General features: G+C 35.6%; 1 protein-coding gene across 3 annotated transcripts in view; it reads left to right on the plus strand.

The window, feature by feature from the left end:
- Nucleotides 1-20,556, plus strand: part of TENM3 (teneurin transmembrane protein 3) — a 442,567-nt gene that overhangs the window by 127,650 nt on the left and 294,361 nt on the right. The window lies entirely within an intron of this gene.

The raw sequence follows: 20,556 nt of genomic DNA on the forward strand, positions 1-20,556 counted from the left end.
AGTGAATACTTGTTGAATTGAATGAATGAGAACATCAAGATCCAAAAAGACTAAGTGACTTGTTTGCATTTACACAGATAATCAATCATGACAGACCCAGATTTGAAAATTGCAGCTGATTTCCAGATTGGTGTTCTTCTGACTGTGAGACGTGATGGTGTCCTACAGGTCATTTCCACCAGCCTACCTTCTTTCTTTCTCGTCTACTCCTTTCTTCCAACAAATGGTTGCAGCGTATCTCATCTCTTACATACTCATTACAGCCTTCACGGAGCTCTTAATGTGTTACTTTCATCAGATATAGTTGGTTAAACTATTTATTCTACTGCTTTTTTATTTTGGATGGTAAACTCAAGGTCAAAGACCCATGTCTTCTGTTCAGGGTCTTGTTTGTTTCCTTGTTTTATTTTCAACAGCCCTCCTCTTCCAGAACACTTGTACTCAGAACACTTTCTTCTGATCTTGGAAGCTCGACTGACTACCCAACCTTCACATCTGTCTTTTAGTGCAAGTTATTGAGAAGTTATAAGCATGTAGTTGAAATTATTTTTGTCATATTGGAAAAGGGCCACCTAAAATTTACTGGATGTTTTGTAATAGTTGAAGCAGGTAGTGAAATGAAATTTTTAAGGATTTTCTTGCTCTCCACTCAAAGCCATAGTCTTGTGAATTTAAATAACTAGTTTATCATTTTGCAGCTTGAAAAAATTCAAAGATATTCTGTCTGATTCTGTGAGACCACCTTGAAGTAAGATGCCACAAAAAGAGAATTATTGTATGAAACCATTGTAAAGACTAATGAGAAGGCCCACTATTACTGCCTGACTTTTACACAGTGATATTGAATAGCATTGCCTCTGTAGTCAATGTATTGCTTTATTTTAGTAGAATAGTATGACTGGTGGAGTACTTTAGTCTAAGTATCTCTTACTTGTGTAAGTATTTTGCTATAATGTCTTTCCCTCAAAAAAAGTGCTACTCATTAAGTGTAATAGAGGCTCTTACTATGATTAACAAAATGTTAAGGGATAAATGTTCTTAAATAGACCAAGAAATTGCTGCACTTTTATAAACATATATAATTGTCAGTGAATCATTAACCTTTAGATATAGAGATGTTTCCCTCACAGTTGAGAGGAAAGAAGGTAGAAATACTGTACTCGTGAAATGTGAGTTTCTCCAAAATGTGAAATATTCATTATGATTCCAAGACATCCTGAAATTATGTAACTTCCCAGATTTAAAACTTTCTGGAGAAAATTTCACAATTCATTTCAAAAACAAATTAAAAGTACTAAAATATGAACCAGGCTTATGCTGAATATGGCAGTAATATGTAGTTCTACAGTGTATTAATTTAGAATTTTTAAAGTTGAAAAAATTCCAGAGTAAAAACACTCAGGCTTTTTATGCTACTGAAAGATGATTTTAGGGGAAATGTGTGCTTTGAGACAGGTTTTGTGAGAGAACTGTAAGTCTGTATGATATTTATTAGTTGATATCTTATAATCTTATTACCTTGTAACCACTTCATGTTATTTTGCATGTAAATAAGATTAATATATTTGTACTTTTGTTTGTTGATGTAGCTTTTTGAATATTCTTCTCCTCCTCCTCTCATTGCTCAATGCTAGGTAGTATTGTGTTTATTCTGGATGTGTTTATTCTTTTGATGCTTACTCTCTGAATTAACTAGGTTTCAGTCCTTGAAAGTCCTTTGACAGATTTTAGAGACAAACTTTCTGAGATAATGTCACTGAGGTTTTTTGGGGGGTTGGGGCAGGGGAAGGGCATATTGATTCGTAACTCTTAGGAGAGTTGAGCTAAATGATCTACATAAGTCATTAAAGTTATTTTATAACAATTAAGTCTTTCTTAAGGAAAGAGCTTGAGCAGAGTGAAATAAATGTTCGCAGTGGTTTTCTACAAATTTACTAAAGTAAGACACTAAAATGTTTGGGGGGCAAATAAATATTTGCTGAAATCTTAGAGAATTGGACATTACTCTTCTGGCTTTTTAATAGTAACAGTACCCTGCTAGAGTATTCAGCTTAATTTACTAAATGTATATTTAGTAAATATATATGTATTTAGTAAAACCTCTGTGTTTGACATCAGTGATTTATTAATATAAGATGCAAAAAGCTCACTAATAATAAATATGCAGGATGGAAAGAAATAAAACATTAAGTAGTTCTTGTAACACTTTAGTGTTTATAACACGTCAATAAATATTGACCTTTTAAAATATTGTTCCTTTTAAAATAATTTTTTGTTTGTTTTAAATTTTCTGTTTCTCATATTAGAGACCAAAGTTAGATCCAGGTCTCAATCTGTATTAAACTTTACTAAACAGAGACAAAGCTAAATCATTGCCGAAGGTTGGATGCAAAATATAATACTGTTTTTGAGAAGTGGTATTAGGCTGCTGGGGTGATGAATTAGTTCATTTTTTAATGTAAATCACCAAAGAAGAGATCAAAACAAAGCACTAGCCCAAGAAAGAAGTAATTCTTCATTAGCTGTGTTTTTAGGCATTTGAGGGTGAATTAATTTCCTAGGGCTACTATGAAAAGTCATTGCAGACTGAGTGACTGAAAACAACAGAAATATATTGTCTCATAATATAGAAGGCTAGAAGTCCTAAATCAAAATGTGGGCGAGCCGTACTTCATCTATAGGCACCAATGACAGGTGCTTCTGTTTCTCTTCCAGCTTCTGGTGGCCCAGACATCCTTTGACTGGTACCCGATCCCTGTCATCTCATCTTCATCTGGCAGTCTTTCCCCTATATCTCTGCATATCGTTTCCCCATGTTATTATTTATGGTTCTTATATAAGTCCGTCAATCATTGAATTTAGGCCCACCCTAATCCAGTATGATCTCATATTAACTAATTTTATCTGCAAAGACCTAATTTCCAAATAAGGTCACATTCTGAGGTTCCAGGTAGACATGAATTTTGAAGATGCTATTTAACCCACTACAGAGGAAAAGGAAGAGTAGCATAGAAGAAGGAGGTTAAAAAATTATTTTCTTTGCTGTTCTCAGCTTTTTGCTTTCCCATTCCTTCATGGGTTTGGGTAAGTTAGAATGGAGCGCTCATACCTTCATGCTCTGATTCCTTTGAAGATATCTTATCTGACAAAACTGATTGATACTTCTTTTCTCCTGGGTCTTACATTACTGCAAATGCCAGTGAGAGAGCCCTGAAATTTTGAATGTTTGCTAGTCAGTCATAAGGGGAAATCAAAATTTAGTTTTTATACTTCTGTTTTTATTTTCAGAATTTTAAAAACTAGAAAGAAACAGCAACAGCAAAATGATTGTGACTGCCATACTATAGGTATAGCACTCTGGGGGTATAGTTACAGACTTTATACTTGTAAATTAAGTGTCCTACAAGATCCTGTAGTCATTGGTTGATAAGCTGTACATGGGTATGGTCTGTTGCCTCTCAATTTCCCTATACATTTTAAACTTAGAAGCTATTTTTTAATGAGAAAAGAAGCAATATGATAAATGAAATTTATGATTTTCAAAAAGCTTATTTGTAATTTATTTTAAAAATTACCCTTGACTTTCAGTTTAAGTTGCCAATTTGAAATATCCATACATACCAGAAAATAGTTTGTAAAAGTCAACTATTTTTTTAATAAACATGTGAAATACCACTCTATGAGAATGAATGGATATCTAGGTCAGGAATTTCTAGAGGTTTGTCTTCATCTTTCAAGACAATAAGTGATGCACTGAAGTGTAAAGTATTAAATTCCCAAGGAGTGATGGATGAGATCCTTCCCTGAGAGCAGCTATTGGTTAATTAGATGTGGGAACGGTCTTTTCTGGGGAGTGCAGGTGGGCTGCAGACAAGGGGAAAACCTCAGTGTTCACACAGTACATGACTCTGCATTCTTCTTTGGGTCACCACTGCAGGAAGAGATTTCTATGTGGAATGTAATACTACAAAATAATTTAAACCTGTCTCCTGAACATCCACCTTGTAAATATTTAATCTTACAATTAGAGTGTGAGGACAGTTTGTGCCTTTTCGGGTTTAGGGGCTGGAGAATGGTTTGTTGTTATTCAGTTGCTCAGCTGTGTCTGACGCTTTGTGACCCCATGGACTGCAGCATACAAGGCTTCTCTGTCCTTCAGTATCTTCCCGAGTTTACTGAGATTCATGTCCATTGAGTTGGTGATCCCATCCAAGCATCTCATCCTTTGCTGCCCCCGCCTTCTGCCCTCAATCTTTCCCAGCATCAGGGTGTTTTCCAGTGAGTCAGCTCTTCATGCCAGGTGGCCAAAGTGTTGGAGCTTCAGCTTCATCATTGGTCCTTCCAATGACTACTGAGGGTTGATTTCCTACAGGAATGACTGGCTTTATCTCCTGGCAGTCCAAGGGACTCTCAAGAGTCTTCTCCAACACCACAGTTCAAAAGCATCTATTCCTGGGTGCTCAGCCTTCTTCATGGACCATCTCTCACATGGGAAGGGTTTCTAAATCTGGGACTTTCTACCAGTTATATATTTTACAGGGTTTATAGGTGGGGGTCTCCTCCTCAGGGGCTTCCCTAGTGGCTTGGATGGTAAAAAAAAAAAAAAAAAAAAAAATCCGCCTGCAATGTAGAAGACTCGGGTTCCATCCCTGGGTCAGGAAGATCACATGGAGAAGGAAATGGCAACCCACTGTAGTATTCTCGCCTGGGAAATCTCCTCGACAGAGGAGCCTGGTGGGCTGTAGTCCATGGCGTCACAAAGAGTCAGACATGACTAAGTGACTTTCAGTTATTCTTACTCAGATTTCTCAGTCAGACATAAGAGAATATCCACTTATATTTTTGGCTCATCATCCAGGCTTCTCTTCAACTGGTGGGATATTTTTGCCACATGAAGAAAGCAGGCGTCTCACCCACCACCCTTCTGAGCACTTGTTCTCCCACATGTCATTTATCCACAATTTCAGTCCAGAGCCTCATTAGAGGAGGGGATATACTTTCAATTACAAACGTTTTCCTTCTTATTTACATGCCATTCATAGTTAGAATGGATTTCAATTAAAAATAGGCATTTGAACAAATATCTGCTAGATCTTCCAAAAAGAATGTATTTTATTATATGAAAGTTTATCTGAATCTTATCACTAAAGAATATTTGTCCATGCAAAATATTCTAGAAATGACCAACCTGGGAGAATTTGGGTTGGTTGCTCCTTTCTCACCTCCGCCCCCGGTTTGCTTCCTCTGTCCTGTGAATTTATACCATTTTCACAATGAACTTGAAGTATGCTGCTTTCTAAGGAAAACAGGGAGACCCCAGTCTTAGCTCTGGAATTCCTCCGATCACCCAGGAGAAAAAAAGATGGGTTTAAATTCCTAATACTGTTCATAATCATTAAATTTATTTTTAAAATGTTTGCTAGTTTAAAAGTATTTTAAGGGACTTCCCTGATGGTCCAGTAGTCAAGACTTCTTGCTTCTAATGCAGGGTACTTGAGTTTGATCCCTGGTCAGGGAACTAGATCGTGCAACTAAAGATCCTGCTTGCCCCAACTACAACCTGGAGCACTCAAATAAATCCAACTAAAATAAAAATAAACAAAATATTTTAAGCTCAGATGCAACAGATACAAGCCATACAAATGTTTCATGGTCATCGATTTATTAAATACCTAGTTTCTTATACTAGTTTTGAAAACACCAGTTACTTTGTTCACTTGTTTTCCTATGGAATTTAGGTCCCCAGTGTATTTGACAGTAGTCAGATTTCTGTTTTATCTGGGGCCATGGAGCATAATGACACAGCCTATTTACTGCTTTGGATGTCACAGAGATGTGGGTGCTGCTCTTTGATATGCTGCCAACCACCTGACTTGGGTTGGGTAATAAAATCCTGATAATGACGCCAAAGACTTGAAATCCTCTGAAATTCCTCCATCATATTTTTTTAAAAACTGACACATAACGTCTCTCTTTTCAAGTGTACATCATCATTGACCAGAACTGTGTTCTCTGTCGATACCTACCTGGAAATTTTCCTGATAAAATGTGCATTCCTTTTTTATGGTCAGCTTTTTTAGATATCTTGATTTATGAATAAATAACCCAACTTGACACATTATTTTTAGTAGATCCCCCTTCCAATACTTTATTAAGCTCTGTACCCTCAAGTTCTTTAATTATGTGCCAAGGCCTTTGCATGCTAAGTCACTTCAGTCATGTCCGACTCTTTGAGACCCCATGGACTGTGTAGGCTGACAGGCTCCTCTGTCCATGGGATTCTCCATGCAGGAATCCTGGAGTGGGTTGCCATTTCCTTCTCCAGGGGATCTTTCCAACCTAGGGATCGAACCTGCGTCTCTTCTGTTTCTTGCATTGGCAAACGGGCTCTTTACCACTAGTGCCACCTGGGAAAGGTAAATTGAAAAAAAAAGAATCATGTGTGTGTGTGTGTGTTTTAATTAGCCTGCTAACATTTTCGTCTTCTTTGTTTCCAGTAATAGTAGTCACTAATTTATTTTTGTTTAAAACTATTACCCAATTATTTTTGAGGTTAAAAAAAAGTAATATCAATATGGATGTCTCCAGTAAGTGATTTAAAACAAAGATCACTATATCAATGATGATGAGAAGATTTTAGTAATCTTTGACATAGCTAAAAGAGCTGTCAACTGATTTTTAACAGTTTATGTTTATCTTTACAAATCTCTAATGGAAGCACTGTTTCTAATAAGTAATTTTTATTCTTGAATATTATTGATAAGCATCTGAGTGTCTGCATAAATGGATTGTCAAAAGCAGAATAAAGAAACAAGCTGACATTTCATATCTCTCTTTTGTTTAGTATTAAGCTCAACTACCATATGCCCCAGTTTCATAATTTTGCGGTAGTAAAATAAAGCTAAAGCCTTACTTGCCACATTTTCAGTTCACCTAATTCACATTTTATATGGTAAAGTTCAAAAGAATTTTATAACTCTAGAGAGTAAAAGTCTTGAGAGATGACGAGGAAAGCAAGACCCCAAGAATTTAAGCAATTTGACTGTGTTCGTATGTAAGTATTGGTAGAAAGAGAGCTAGAAGCTATTGCTGGATTCCTACCCAGTATCCTCTCCATTATACTAATATTTTGTTAAAATAATGACATCTGCTGTGGAGAAAATAAAACAGCTATCTTTTTAGTCTGTAATACATATGCAAAATGCTGCTTTATGACATAAATATAAAGGAGTGACTTTAGTGTTTTTTCTCTGTTATGTCAGATATCCCAGAACATTTGGAAGAGTTCCTATAAATTTAAATTTTTTAATTACAAAATATCCACCTGGAACCGGGCCACTTTCAGAAGTGAGTAATAAAATCATAGAGCTGGAAAGCGTCTCAAGTGGCCGCGGATACTAACTTACCTCTTGGGTAAGGTCATCGTTAAAAAGTATAGATGTTGTTTATAGGCTATTGGAATTAGCTTTGTGCTGGATCTCTGAAGTCATTTATATGACTATACCGTCTTAAGTGAGTTTTTTATTAGCTAAGAGAGTAATATGTAAAAGCTGTGTTATAAATTTGGTGATCAAAAATTGTTTTAAGCAAACAGATAAATCTCGCATTCATGTAAATCTGTATTTTAAGAGTCTGTTTGAAACTCAAAAAGCGTTTCCTCACCTTGGCTTAGTTTCCTAGGGTAATCCACAAAATTTTGTTGAATCCACAGTTTAACATTAAAAAAAATGATACTCATAACACTCATTCTCAGTTCTGAACACCAGGAAGACAGCTCTTTGGTTAAGTTTCTGGACTCCCATCTTACCACTTCCTCCACTACTATAGAATAACGTGTATGTGTGTGCTCAGTAGCTCAGTCGTGTCCGACTCTTGGCGACTGCATGGACTGTAGCCCCCAGGCTCCTCTGTCCTTGGGATTCTCCAGGCGAGAATACTGGAGAGGGTTGTCATGCCCTCCTCCAGGGGATCGTCTCAACCCAGGGATCGAACCCAGGCCTCCTGCATTGCAGACAGATACTTTACCATCTGAGCCACCAGGGAAGTTTATAGAATAATGTGTATAGATGATTTCAAAATGGGAAAAGGAAAGGAAACAATAAACCTTACTGGCTGCTGAGAGGAGGGAGAAGGGACCTAGGAAATTGATCCTCAGTTACTCTTTGCCAGAAGTGAGAATAAAATACATCAGTCAGGACTACCATGCTTTGGAGCTTCTGCAAACACCAGGCCAGCGTTTCACATTAGATATTTGCTCGGGTGTGTGTTATCCAGTATACAACATGTATTGTCCACTGGAATGGGTCAGTTCTGAGGCTTTGTGAAGCTTGCAGATCATGAGAGAAAAGCAACATTTCCCATGATCCCCAGGTAAGTTGCAACACGTTGTATAGCATGGAAACCTTTCCATTCGAATAAGACAATTACAGGGTTTTAAATAAACTAGATTTGGGACGCTATTTTAAGGAATCATAGTGAAAATTGGTATTGTTTTTCTAGTACAGAAATCCTCCAGAACTTACCATATCTGTCAATAAAAATAAAATTACACTTGCCTTGAGTTTTATTTGCATTTGTTTCCCTGACAGTTTTCTTGTGGAAATTTTAATGAGCAGTGAAATGACCAAAAGATGGACAGCCAGGGGGAAGAAAATAAAGATAATCTAAAACATGCTTAATTATCCTCAGTTTAATAAAAGCTTAACACTAATAGGGATAATGCAAGAGCATTCGTATTATCTAAAAACATTTTAAAGTGGTCTTCCACTGTTAGGAGAGTACATGTGCTGCCATTAATATGTATTATATCTATATGATGATCTTTCTCATATACATGAACGTATATTATCTAGGGCTTGCCTGGTGGCTCGGTGGTAAAGAATCTGCCTGCAACACAGGAGATGCGAGTTCAGTCCCTAGGTCAGGACGATCCCCTGGAGAAGGAAATGGCTACCAACTCTGGTATTGGTATTCTTGTCTGGGAAATCCCATGGACGGAGGAGCCTGGTGGGCTATAGTCCGTGGGGTTGCAGAGTCAGACATGACAGGGCACACATACAAGAAGTAAAAATGTGTTCATAATTGAAATAGTCATAGATGAGTAGATGTTTAAGCAGAACAGTTATCACTTATACAATGAGCTTATTTACAAATTAGAAATAGACTCACAGACATAGAAAGCAAACTTATGGTTATCAAAGGGGACTATCACTATTTTCAATTAAACTTTTTCTAAAAGTTAAAAGAATGCTTCATTTTAATTACTAAAGATCTTCAGGATGTGAGTGGGGAGTGAGCAGTGGATTTCTTGAGTGGACTTTCTAGGAATTTTAAGGTACATTTTTTTTTTTATTTTGTAGTAAATTATAGAGTGGAAGCTATTACCAAGTTCTCCATTCTGTCTAGCACCTTGAACTTCTTATATTATTCTGCCTAAAAGTAGCTATAACTGCCTTTTTCTTATCCTCAAGTTTCTATATTTGTGTTATCTTTTTTTTTCCCCCTTTATTAAACTAGCAGTAAGTCTCTGTGTTGTGTGTCTTTTCAAACCTTACCTCCTCATTTTTTTTTCTTTTCCCTCTTTTGTAATTAGCAGGCTCTATTCTAATTAACGCCCCTTTGCTTGTCATTCCTGGACATAATCATGACTATTAATATGCTGCTGTTTACAGCTTTGTCCCCGTTCCATGTGTGGGTGCACTTTTCTTGAGCAATATTTTGTGTACAGTTTTTGACTGCAGAATTTATTTTTCTAGGTTTAATCCATTGATATCATATAATTTTTTAACCTGAAGAATATTAGCTTTTTAAGGATTTATTGGGATTTTCTTTGCCTTTTTTAGTGGTCTTTAAACTCTGTTTACAGTCTCATTAAAAGAATTTTGATTAATGGTGCTCCCTCACACATTGTTTAGTTGAAATCTGAACTTTTTCATCACAAGTAAAAATAGTTGCAGAGGATTCATTTCCCATGTATAACAAATATTGACGTTTTGAATAAAACTGTTGAATCACAGTTATTTAAATGTCCATTAATAACAATAAATTATGAAAGTCTGAGTAATTTTATGCTTGTAGGTGTTAGTCATTCAGTTGCGATCCCATGGACCGTAGCCTACCAGATGCCTCTGTCCATGAAATTCTTCAGGCAGGAATGCTGGAGTAGTTTGTCATTTCCTTCTCAACTGGAGGCCTCAGTCCAAGGGACCCCCCAGGACATGTTGATTATCCGAGTGTCCCTCTCCTTTGTAAAGAGATTCTGACTGCCAGATTGTTTAATTGTGAACCATTTGAGGGGTCATTGCTCTTCTGATCTTAACATATCTAATATGCTCCCCAAAGATCCTTCCTTCAGAATAGATAATTTTATACTTAAAATCATTTATTTACAAATGTAAAACTTTCTCACGATTGAATATTTTGCATTATTTCATGTTCTCTTTGAGACTTGTATCTTCATTTCACTTTCCCAAGAGTATTTTGTTTTCATGCAGTTTACCTTTGTTCTTGAAAGTGCTTTTATTCATAGTCACAGATAAATAAAATTTTTAATTAAAAGCATTTTCTATGGCCACAGGATTCTAAGAGCTATTAACAAAATTTCTGCTTTGAGTTTTTAATGTCGTTATAATAATCAGTACACACTTGATCCAAAACTAAATATGTACATTCTAATAAAAAAAATTATTGGCCATAAAAAATAAAATTCCATTGGAAACATATATCTCAATGAAATGCAGTGGGGTAGTGCTTGTCGTGTCTTACTGAGGAATAATTTGTTCACAGTTCTTTGGTATGCCACCCTACAGTGTTGGGATAATGCCCCACGGATAGTTCTCTTTCTTTCTTAGATGGAAAGTCAGAAAGGAAAATCTTCACTGCAGATACTTCCTCAGGCAAGTCATTATCAAGGCATAAAATTGATTCCTTTGCAAGTATTCAGGCATGCATACCCTTTAGAAGTATTTTTTTCTTACTCCCAGAATGGCGCGTACCACAACTTGGAGACTACTTGTTGAGCACGTCACATTTTTGTGATCATGAGTATTTCTTTAAAAGAATATTTTGTCAGTATCAGCATTTGCTCTGTATATATTAACCCAAAACAAATTTATTAATTATTTATAGATGACTGAGTATAATTCATCTGGGGCAGGAACTTGTGTTTTAGAATACCTAGTACTCCTGACTCTTGTCCTTAGACAGTAAATAAACCTCATTTTTTGTGGAAACAAAAAAAATTTTTTTTTGGTGGAAACCCCATTTCCAGACATTCTCAGACAAGTTAGGCTTGTCCCTGATTGAGGATCACTGATGAAGTCGCCACTGTCCTTTCTAAGCCTCTTGGCTTTTTCATGTATTTTAAGAACCTGTTAAATTTTAAAGACTTCTGTTGTTTCTATTCTTTTTTAAATAAATTTCTTGCCATTTTTTAAATATGATAACAGTTCCTGCCTCCTGAATCTTCATTGTAGACTGTAATCTTAATAGACCAATTTTCATCCACATTGATGCACTTTTATATCATGGTGGTAGTTTAGTTGCCAAGTCGTGTCCGACTCTTGGAACCCCACAGACTGTGGCCCACCAGGTTCCTCTGTTCATGGGATTTCCCAGGCAAGAATACTGGAGTGGGTTACCATTTCCTTCTCCAGGAGACCTTCCCAACCCAGGGATTGGACCCATGCCTCCTGCATTGCAGGTGGATTCTTAACCAACTGAACCACCCGGGTAACCTTTTTGTATCATAAACACTACCTTTTCTCATATTAATATTGTGTCCCCTACTTGCTTTCCAGTTGAACTTTCCCAGTTTATCTGTACTTGCAGCTTTACATTTAATCTTTCCACTGTATCTGCTTCCTGATACTGTAGATCACCCTGTGCATGGTTGGTTGCAAGTTACGTTGTCTCGTTTCTCCTAAGTCTACTACCCCCATCTACACACCTCAGCTCTTCACAACAGTTGATGTGAGCCATGTTTCATGACGATTTCCCTAAATAAGTCCTCTGAGTTTGCAGAAATCTCACGATGGCCAGCGCAGTTTCCTTGGAAGTCTCCCTTTTCCAGTCACAGTTACCTGGAGCCAGCTGGAATTCCTACAGTGCCTTTAGAATGGGATGGGCTCCTTTTTATAATGTGATGGGTTCCTTATAACGTGCTGTGTTATCTCCTGGTTTGACATCCATTGGTCATTTCAGTTCTTATTAGGAGAGGGAGACGCAGATACCTATGCTTAAGTTACCATTTTATTCCAGAGTTAATTTACAGATTATATTCTTTTGAAAACTGTATCAGTGATTTTCAAATTGTGTAACTACAAAATCCTGGCTCATGGGACTGAGAATATGTTTATCTACTATTTATGTATATTGCTTTTTAAAAACTAGCTCAGTTTTGCTCTGGACTTCCCTGGTGCCTCAGCTGGTAAAGAATCTGCCTGCAATGTGGGAGACCTGAGTTCAGTCCCTGAGTTGGGAAGATCTCCTGGAGAAGGAAATGGTGACTCACTCCAGTATTCTGGCTTGGAGAAATCCATGGGCTGTGTAGTCCATGGGATCACAGAGTCAGACACAACTGCATGACTTTCACTTCACTAGGAAAGCTTCAATATTCAATGAAAGTACTCAACCGAAGTATTAGAGAACAAATGGTATTTATGATGGAGGATATGTTTAACATTAGACAGAAATGCCTTCAGTATCAGAGGAAATTTAGAAACTATTTTGTGGTTCTTAAAAAATTGATACTTCAGTGCCTTAAATTGTTAGAAACCCTTACCTCTGTTCTCCATACTTCTCTATTCTGTTCACAAATTCAACTTGTGTAAATGACAGGTGGTAGCAAGCCCACACTCTGGGATTTCATCTTCACTAGTTAATTCATCAGATGTTTTACCTTTTCTGTAGTCACAGATGGTTTTCATATCTGTCTCTATTGTGTTACTCAGATGTGTCCATCTCCATCTTTACTGGGTAAATAATAATTCATCATCCCTCAAGTGACTATGATAATTGGATTCCAAAAGAGGATTCAAGATCTGTAGGCACTGTCCTATTCAAAATTTGCACTCTATGTTCCTGTCTCTTCTGTATTTGAATAGATTCCAGCTTAAGTACAATTCATGGCACAGTTTTTTTTTCTTTAAGTTACTTAGAATAGATCTTGTGGGGAAGCCCTAAGTGTAACCTCTTTGCTTTCTAAAAATGGCATTTACCATTCCATAAAAAGTCCCTGATGGTATCACTTGACTCATTTCAAAGTGACCTGTTCTTGATTAAGTGAAGTCTCATCTAATAACTGAAACTCCTCAGAGATTTTCAGTGGGTGTTTAAAATGAATACTTTTATCTAAAGCCATTTTAGTCTTTACCAAACCTTTACTTTCCCCCTATTTTCCGATTTAGAAAATAGGTTTATTTCTTTTTTCGATCTCCTTTCAGTAAAAACAAAATAAATGATGTAGCAGTGGTTCGTGGGTATGATTTTAAGTTTATTTGGGTGTGGTGAAGAGGGAAAAAGGGTGAAGAAATAAAGTCTTTAAGAGTGGCTTGCTGATTTCTTTGATGCTGGAAGAGTGTATGTTTTTCAGAATAAATCTTTTTAAGTTAGAAAATACTGATTTTTAAGGTGAAGAATGATACATTGATCAGGGCATAAAATTTTAGCAGCTTGTTGTATTCCTTCAAGATTTTTAAACTACACACATGGCACGTATGTGTGTGTATGTGTATATTTCTATTTAATTTAAGTGTTCACTGTCTGGTTTAAAACTCCAAATTTACTCATGCTTTTAAATAATTCCTCTACCACAACCACAGAAGTGAACTTTTAGGTCTGACACTTCCCAGGATGGAGTGCGTGGACTTGAAGATCAGATGTTTTAAATGTTAGAAGAATGTCCTGTTGAAAGGAGAAGCTACAGAATACCAGCTCTGCCTTCCTCTCCCAGGAGGGCACTAATGACGCTGTTTCTGCCACTTGCTTGAGTCTTCAGAAAGGTTACTGACGTCCACTTCTTAAAGTTTAAGCTTTCAGATAGACACTCTTTCAAGCCACATTTCTTCAAATATCACATCTATGAGTTCATGCATTTAATTAGTGTAAGATTTAGGGGGAAATATATCAGCAAAGTTTACTATGTATATTTTTTATGTTTCTGATTCTGAGGCCCACTGAAGGCCTCTTAGGCTAATTAATCCATCTCCGTGATAGTTTGAACACTTAACTTTTCTTCCTCACTCTTAAGTTCTTTTAAAATTTGATACAGACTCATCTTAGAAAGCGACCTTAGGGTTGCAGTTAAATTATTTTTGCCAGAATTTATGTAAAGAGAGCAAAATTGTCATTGATGTGTCTTTGTTCTTTCAGGTACTTATTCTTAATTTCTACTTCTTTTTTTTTTTTTTTTGGTCATTAGTCTCTTTTGCAGTTCAGTTCAGTTCAGTCGCTCAGTCATGTCCAACTCTTTGTGACCCCATGGACTGTAGCATGCCAGGCTTCCCTGTCCATCACTAGCCCCCGGAGCTTGCTCAAACTCATGTCCATCGAGTTGATGATGCCATCCATCCTTTCTTTGCTGTCTGGATTTGATTGACAACCGATTTCTGATGTTTCTTCTCAAAGACAAACTGTAAATAACTCAGTTGCTGTAGAGCTATCATTTCTTAATTCTGGCAAACTTCTTAGAGAACTTGGCAACCAGAGAATAATCTATTTTTTGGAAGCAGTTTTGTTCCATCTCTAACCATGTGTCTAAAGTTAACAGGATGATTCTGTATTAAACTTTCAGAAAGTTCCCTGCACCAGAGCAGAAATGCAAGACGGAGATGAGGCAAAAATATTTCTGTGAGATATTTTTTATATCTATTTCAAGGATCGTGCCATATAGTTAATAGTCTTTACAAAATTTTAGTATTGTCCTTATCTGCTTGTATTTATCAGTGGAATTGCTAAGGGCAGGGCTTTCAGAATGTTCTTCCTCATTCAGAATCTTCCATTTGATGAAAACCTTTAATTACTCTTGAACTTCTGAAATTACTAGCTGTGTAAGGACTGGGCCATCTTGAGTGCAAAAAGATGTTAGAGAACATCCTCGCTGACTTTATGTGTTTGGACCCATAGTTTCCTTCTGCCTTTTGACATAATCAGTCTTCCACGTGTATTGAGTTCCCTAGAAAGAAGTGCGTGGTGGCCATGGTTTGCAGGCGCTGATTACACCCTGGAAAGCAAATAAAAATAACCAAGCCTGTAATTTATTTCCCCTGGTCACAGAGTTCCTAAAAGTTAGCAACTGAGAAGAAGGGTCTTTCCTGCCTGCCTCTTCTCTCTCCTATAGTTGCCTTTTATCAAAGTTTAGAATTTTTCCCCTTTATTGAATAATTCCTCTGTTGCATTCTATGATTTTCCTTTAAGATGAGTTATGTGTGTAATCTATGTACATTTCCTAAATACAGCAAAGCTGTCTAGTAAATTTTATACCTAGATACAAAAGATCAGAGTTCATCCACTATATTTTTCATTACTTATTTTTAATGATCATAAGTGAGTGTCTTATGTCCTCCTAAAATTATTATTTCTGGTAAAGGAAATGAATATTGAAAAATTAAGCAAAAATAATGAATAAAATTATGGAGATGCTCTGGAAGATACTCGGAAAGATCTAGTTTGGTAAAAAGAGAAAGAATGAAAAATTAATTTACTTTGACATTATATATATCTTTATATTGGGCTTCCCTGGTGGTTCAGATGGTGAAGAATCTGCCTGCAATGCTGGAAACCCAGGTTCAGTCCCTGGATTGGAAAGATCCCCTGGAGAAGGGAATGGCAACCCACTCCAGTATTCTTACCTGGAGAATTCCATTCACAGAGGAGCCTGGCGGGCTACAATCGCAGAGGTTGCAGAGTCAGACACGGCTAAGCAGCTGAGCACACACACCTACACACTTACTTTTGTATTATGCCAGTGTTTATTATATATTATATTTTCTATTGTTCCAGTGTACATAAGAGCTGTTTCTAAAAATTTGCTTTTGAAAAATGTCTTTCATGAACAGATCCGAATGTTAATTTAGTTTACGTCATTTTGTGGACTTTAAGTACAGTTTTATTTGTTGAAAGTTTATAACTTTAGAGAACATTAACAATAACTTTTGTGAACTTGCCTCTATCTGAAAGAAACCAGTCCAGTAAAATTAAGAAATTAGCCAAATATTGTCTACAAAGTCATGTGGAAGAAATTTACTGAACTAAAAGTTTTTTAAACTGCTATTTTAGCGCCATTTAAACACTGACTTTATTTAATGGTTGATGTATTGTTCATGCAGCTCCTATATTTTAGCAAATAAAATTTGACTTTCGCATGTAGAGTTTTCTTTTGTTTAAGAATTTAATCTCCTGGAAAAAGTATGACATGTGGCATAAAATTTTAGTTCCATTTTTCAGGATCTTTTTGTAACCCCCATCATGCAGTCTTTCAAACAGTGGCGTGACTCTTGGCCACTAGAGGGCAGTAAAAAAATTGATGTTAATATATGTCATTGTAACATTTTTTTTCAGCTTTTGTACCACTGTTCTAGATTATCAACCCCCAGAAGTTATCTAAATGTCTGCTTTTATTTTTTTAAAGAAAAATAATTTTTAATGCAAATTATTTTAATATATGCATTTGAAATCTTTTTCATCTCTTGACATAAGGTTGTATTTGACTGAAGAATGGAACAAAAAGAAGTCTTCTGATTTAGTAGTGAATCCTTTTCTGGATCACTTAGTGTTGGGTTTGGCCAAACACAAACTCTTCTTTTTCTTTTTTTTTCATTTAGGTAACATTGTTTCTATTTTTTTTCCCCCAATTATTTTTATTAGTTGGAGGCTAATTACTTTACAATATTGTAGTGGTTTTTGCCATACACTGACATGAATCAGCCATGGAGTTACATGTGTTCCCCATCCCGATCCCCCCTCCCGCCTCCCTCCCCATCCCATGCCTCTGGGTCTTCCCAGAGCACCAGCCCCGAGCACTTGTCTCATGCATCCAACCTGGGCTGGTGGTCTGTTTCACACTTGATAATATACATGTTTCGATGCTGTTCTCTCAGATCATCCCACCCTCTCCTTTTCCCTTAGAGTCCAAAAGTCTGTTCTATATAGATGTCTGCTTTTAAACCAGAAAAGTAGTGTACAAATCTGAAAAAAAAAATTACCTTCATATCTTCATAGATTGTAATTTAAAATCTTCCCTTTTTTGTCAGTGGTAATAAATGAGTTATGAATCTAGATAAAATGTTATTTAATCATGTAGAGTTTGAGGAATTTATGGATTAAAATGCTCTTTTGTTTTACTAATGTTGAGGTTTATTCTTGGGATTGAAAAATCTTTATGATTGATGGCTGTTGACTAAATTTTATTGGATAGATTTTTATTTGACACATTTTGTTTACCAGCTTATTTTCCTCCAGTGAATATTTGTCTTATAAGGTGTTTTCCAATTTTATTGGAAATTGGAACTAGAAAGTAAAAGGTTTCATATGTAAAATCATTTGGAGCTCAATTCATACCCACAGTTTTCAATAACTTAATACAATAAGTGTCCAGTTTAGTTTCTTGTTACACACGAAAATGTACTGTAGCTTGAGAAGCTTAAAGTCTCTGTAATTTTGACTGTTAACTGCTTTCCTAGTTTAGAAGTAGATAGAATTACTGAGTGAAATAAATGTTAAAGTTCTCCAGTGGTACTACACACATTTATGATTTATTTTGTCCTGTGACGAAATGCCAAAGACCACTTTTAAGGGTTAATCAGCCTATGCTTTTATATTATTTTAACTTATCTTTTTATTTATTTTGTGTATCTAAATTCATTAGTTTGAAAGTTATAAATATGTTTATCATAGTCAGCCCATCACCCCCAGAACACTGCAGCCTAAACTCAGGCTTATGAATACTTAATTACTGACTTTGAGAGTGTTAGTGTCTTGTTGAGAAAGCAAAGCTTATAATATTGAATGTGCAATTTTGAAGAAATGAGGAATGCCATTTGTTTTTATTAAGCTGGGATTTGAATGTTTGAGAAAAGCATTGAGGGAGGCATTTCCTTAGAAATTGAGATAATAATCCTCATTTGTGGTGTTGAAAATATTATTTTTACAGTACCCTCATTCTGTATAAATAAACAGAAGTTAGTGCCTGAAAAAAATAGGTTTGCTTTATGTGTCTACTGATAAATTGCTTTCTGTCATTTTTCATTCTATGGAGAATTCTGTATAACTTCAAAATGAGAAGTAGATGTTTTTGATCTCTAAATGGGGTATCACTTTCCTCTGATGGAAATACCAATATATTGATTTAGGATTTCCAATACATGAAGAACTGTTTTATGATGGCATTGATATCCATTGTTTAAAGATAAATAAGTAGATTGAATTATAAAGAAGTCTTTTCCACTGAAGTTTTGCATACATGTTTAGAAAATAAACATAAAGACTGAAGATAAGAGAAGAGGAATAGTGATTTGTTTAATGGAATCTATATTGCACTCTTCTTTGCATGTGATTTACAGTGACAGGAAGTATTTGAGTATAGTTTCAAAATTTGTGTCAACAATATCTTTGAGAAATTACACTGCGTATTACTGCAGAATTTTTACTGCAAAATATTTTTTCGAGCCATCACATTTTTATTCTATCTTAAACTGTGTAGAAAATTCACTTGTTTTGGTCACGCTAAGCTTGTTTGGGAAATTGGTACTAAATATAAACCAAACCCAATAAGATTTAATTTCACAAATCTTAAGTGGATTCCTGAGTTTTACAGTAATTTAACCATCATCCTAAATTTCACTCTCCCTGTCTCTCAAAATGAAGCTTTTCACCAAAGAAGTTATAGGAAGCTGTTGGCACAGTTAACTGTTTGCTGAAATTTCCTGAAAGTCCAGCAGGCTAGTCTCCTAATGGTATTTTTCAAAATTGCAAATTCCCTTCTGTCAAAGTGTGAGAGAATCATTTTTGAAATACAGTTTTGGAGTTTATTTGTAGATCTTAAAAAAATGGAACATATTAATATAGTAATAATTCACTTTAAAATTATTTCTTAATTTAAAAGGCTGTGTTAGTACAGATGAAAAGTTAAAATGTGGATTCCAATTATATTTGGATATTTGTAATTTTGAAAAACATTTATCGAATAATGAACAATGCTGCTACTACTGCTAAGTTGCTTCAGTCGTGTCTGACTCTGTGCGACCCCACAGACGGCAGCCCACCAGGCTCCCCCATCCCTGGGATTCTCCAGGCATGAACACTGGAGTGGGCTGCCATTTCCTTCTCCAATGCATGAAAGGGAAAAGTGAAAGTGAAGTCGCTCAGTCATGTCCGACTCTTAGCAACCCCCATGGACTGCAGCCTACCAGGCTCCTTTGTCCATGGAATTTTCCAGTGCTGGAATGGGTTGCCATTGCCTTCTCTGAATGAACAATGAATTGTGTCATTTTAATTTTTCTTTCAAATTTAAAAAAAGGGACACACATATTTTGTGAAGTTTTCTTAGGCATCTTATCTTCACTCTAGGTTTGTGTGGTTGATTTCCAGATGTAAAATGAAATTTTTAATCAGTGACTAAACTATGGTTTTAATATGTCAAATCTCAGCTGGCATCTTTTTTTATATCATTATTTCAGAGAGGGGAGAACTGAGCATTTATAGAGTAATTTCGAGATGTATGCTGAGCCATTTTGTTGGTTTTGAAAGACACAAATAGTTAGAAAAGTTCCTTTTCTTATTAAAGATTGATTGAGCTAAAGATTCATTAAAGATTGAGCTAATGATTCATTATACTTTGTAAATCCTCATCTTTGGATTTATGTTGAATATTTTTAAATGACAGTTCATTTTGTTTTTAAGTGTAAGTATAATTTACTTCTAACAACATTCAGTCATCTTTTATAACTTTATAGCAAAATTTAAGAGGTAATATTTGCTTTTGTGGTTCATTGTGTTTCCTCCCTGGTTATTTTGATGAGAAACAAAACACAGGATACCAAAGAAGCAAGTTTTCTTGAACATTCATTGAAAAATACATTGGGAGGACAATTTTTGTTTTCAGATGAATGCACATTTTTTGTTACACTGATGCTTTTGAGTTTATAGTTTCTTTTCTTTCAAAATAATGATACGGTAATTATTAATAGGCTTAAATCCATATTGTAGATTTATTCTATATTCCTATGACCCTAATAATGCAGATTGATTTTATTTTCCTTCCAGTGTCATGAACAGAATATAATTTGACAGTTGCATCACTGACTATAATTTTAACAAATATTACCCTTAAATCTAATCCTGCAGCTATGACTGTTGAATATATTAGTATGATTAAATGTTGACATGGGAGAATAGACTCTTCACTGCATTTTAGATTACAAAAGAGAAAATAAAGCTTCTTTCTTTCTTAACCTTTTGTAATGTTAGTATGATTTTCATTGCTAACCTGTGAAAATACCTACATATAGGCCATTATCTGGTATGTGCAAGATAGCATTGCCTCAGAGAGATTTGCATTAT

This window comes from Muntiacus reevesi, chromosome 10, assembly GCF_963930625.1.
Source record: "Muntiacus reevesi chromosome 10, mMunRee1.1, whole genome shotgun sequence".
Taxonomy (NCBI): domain Eukaryota; kingdom Metazoa; phylum Chordata; class Mammalia; order Artiodactyla; family Cervidae; genus Muntiacus; species Muntiacus reevesi.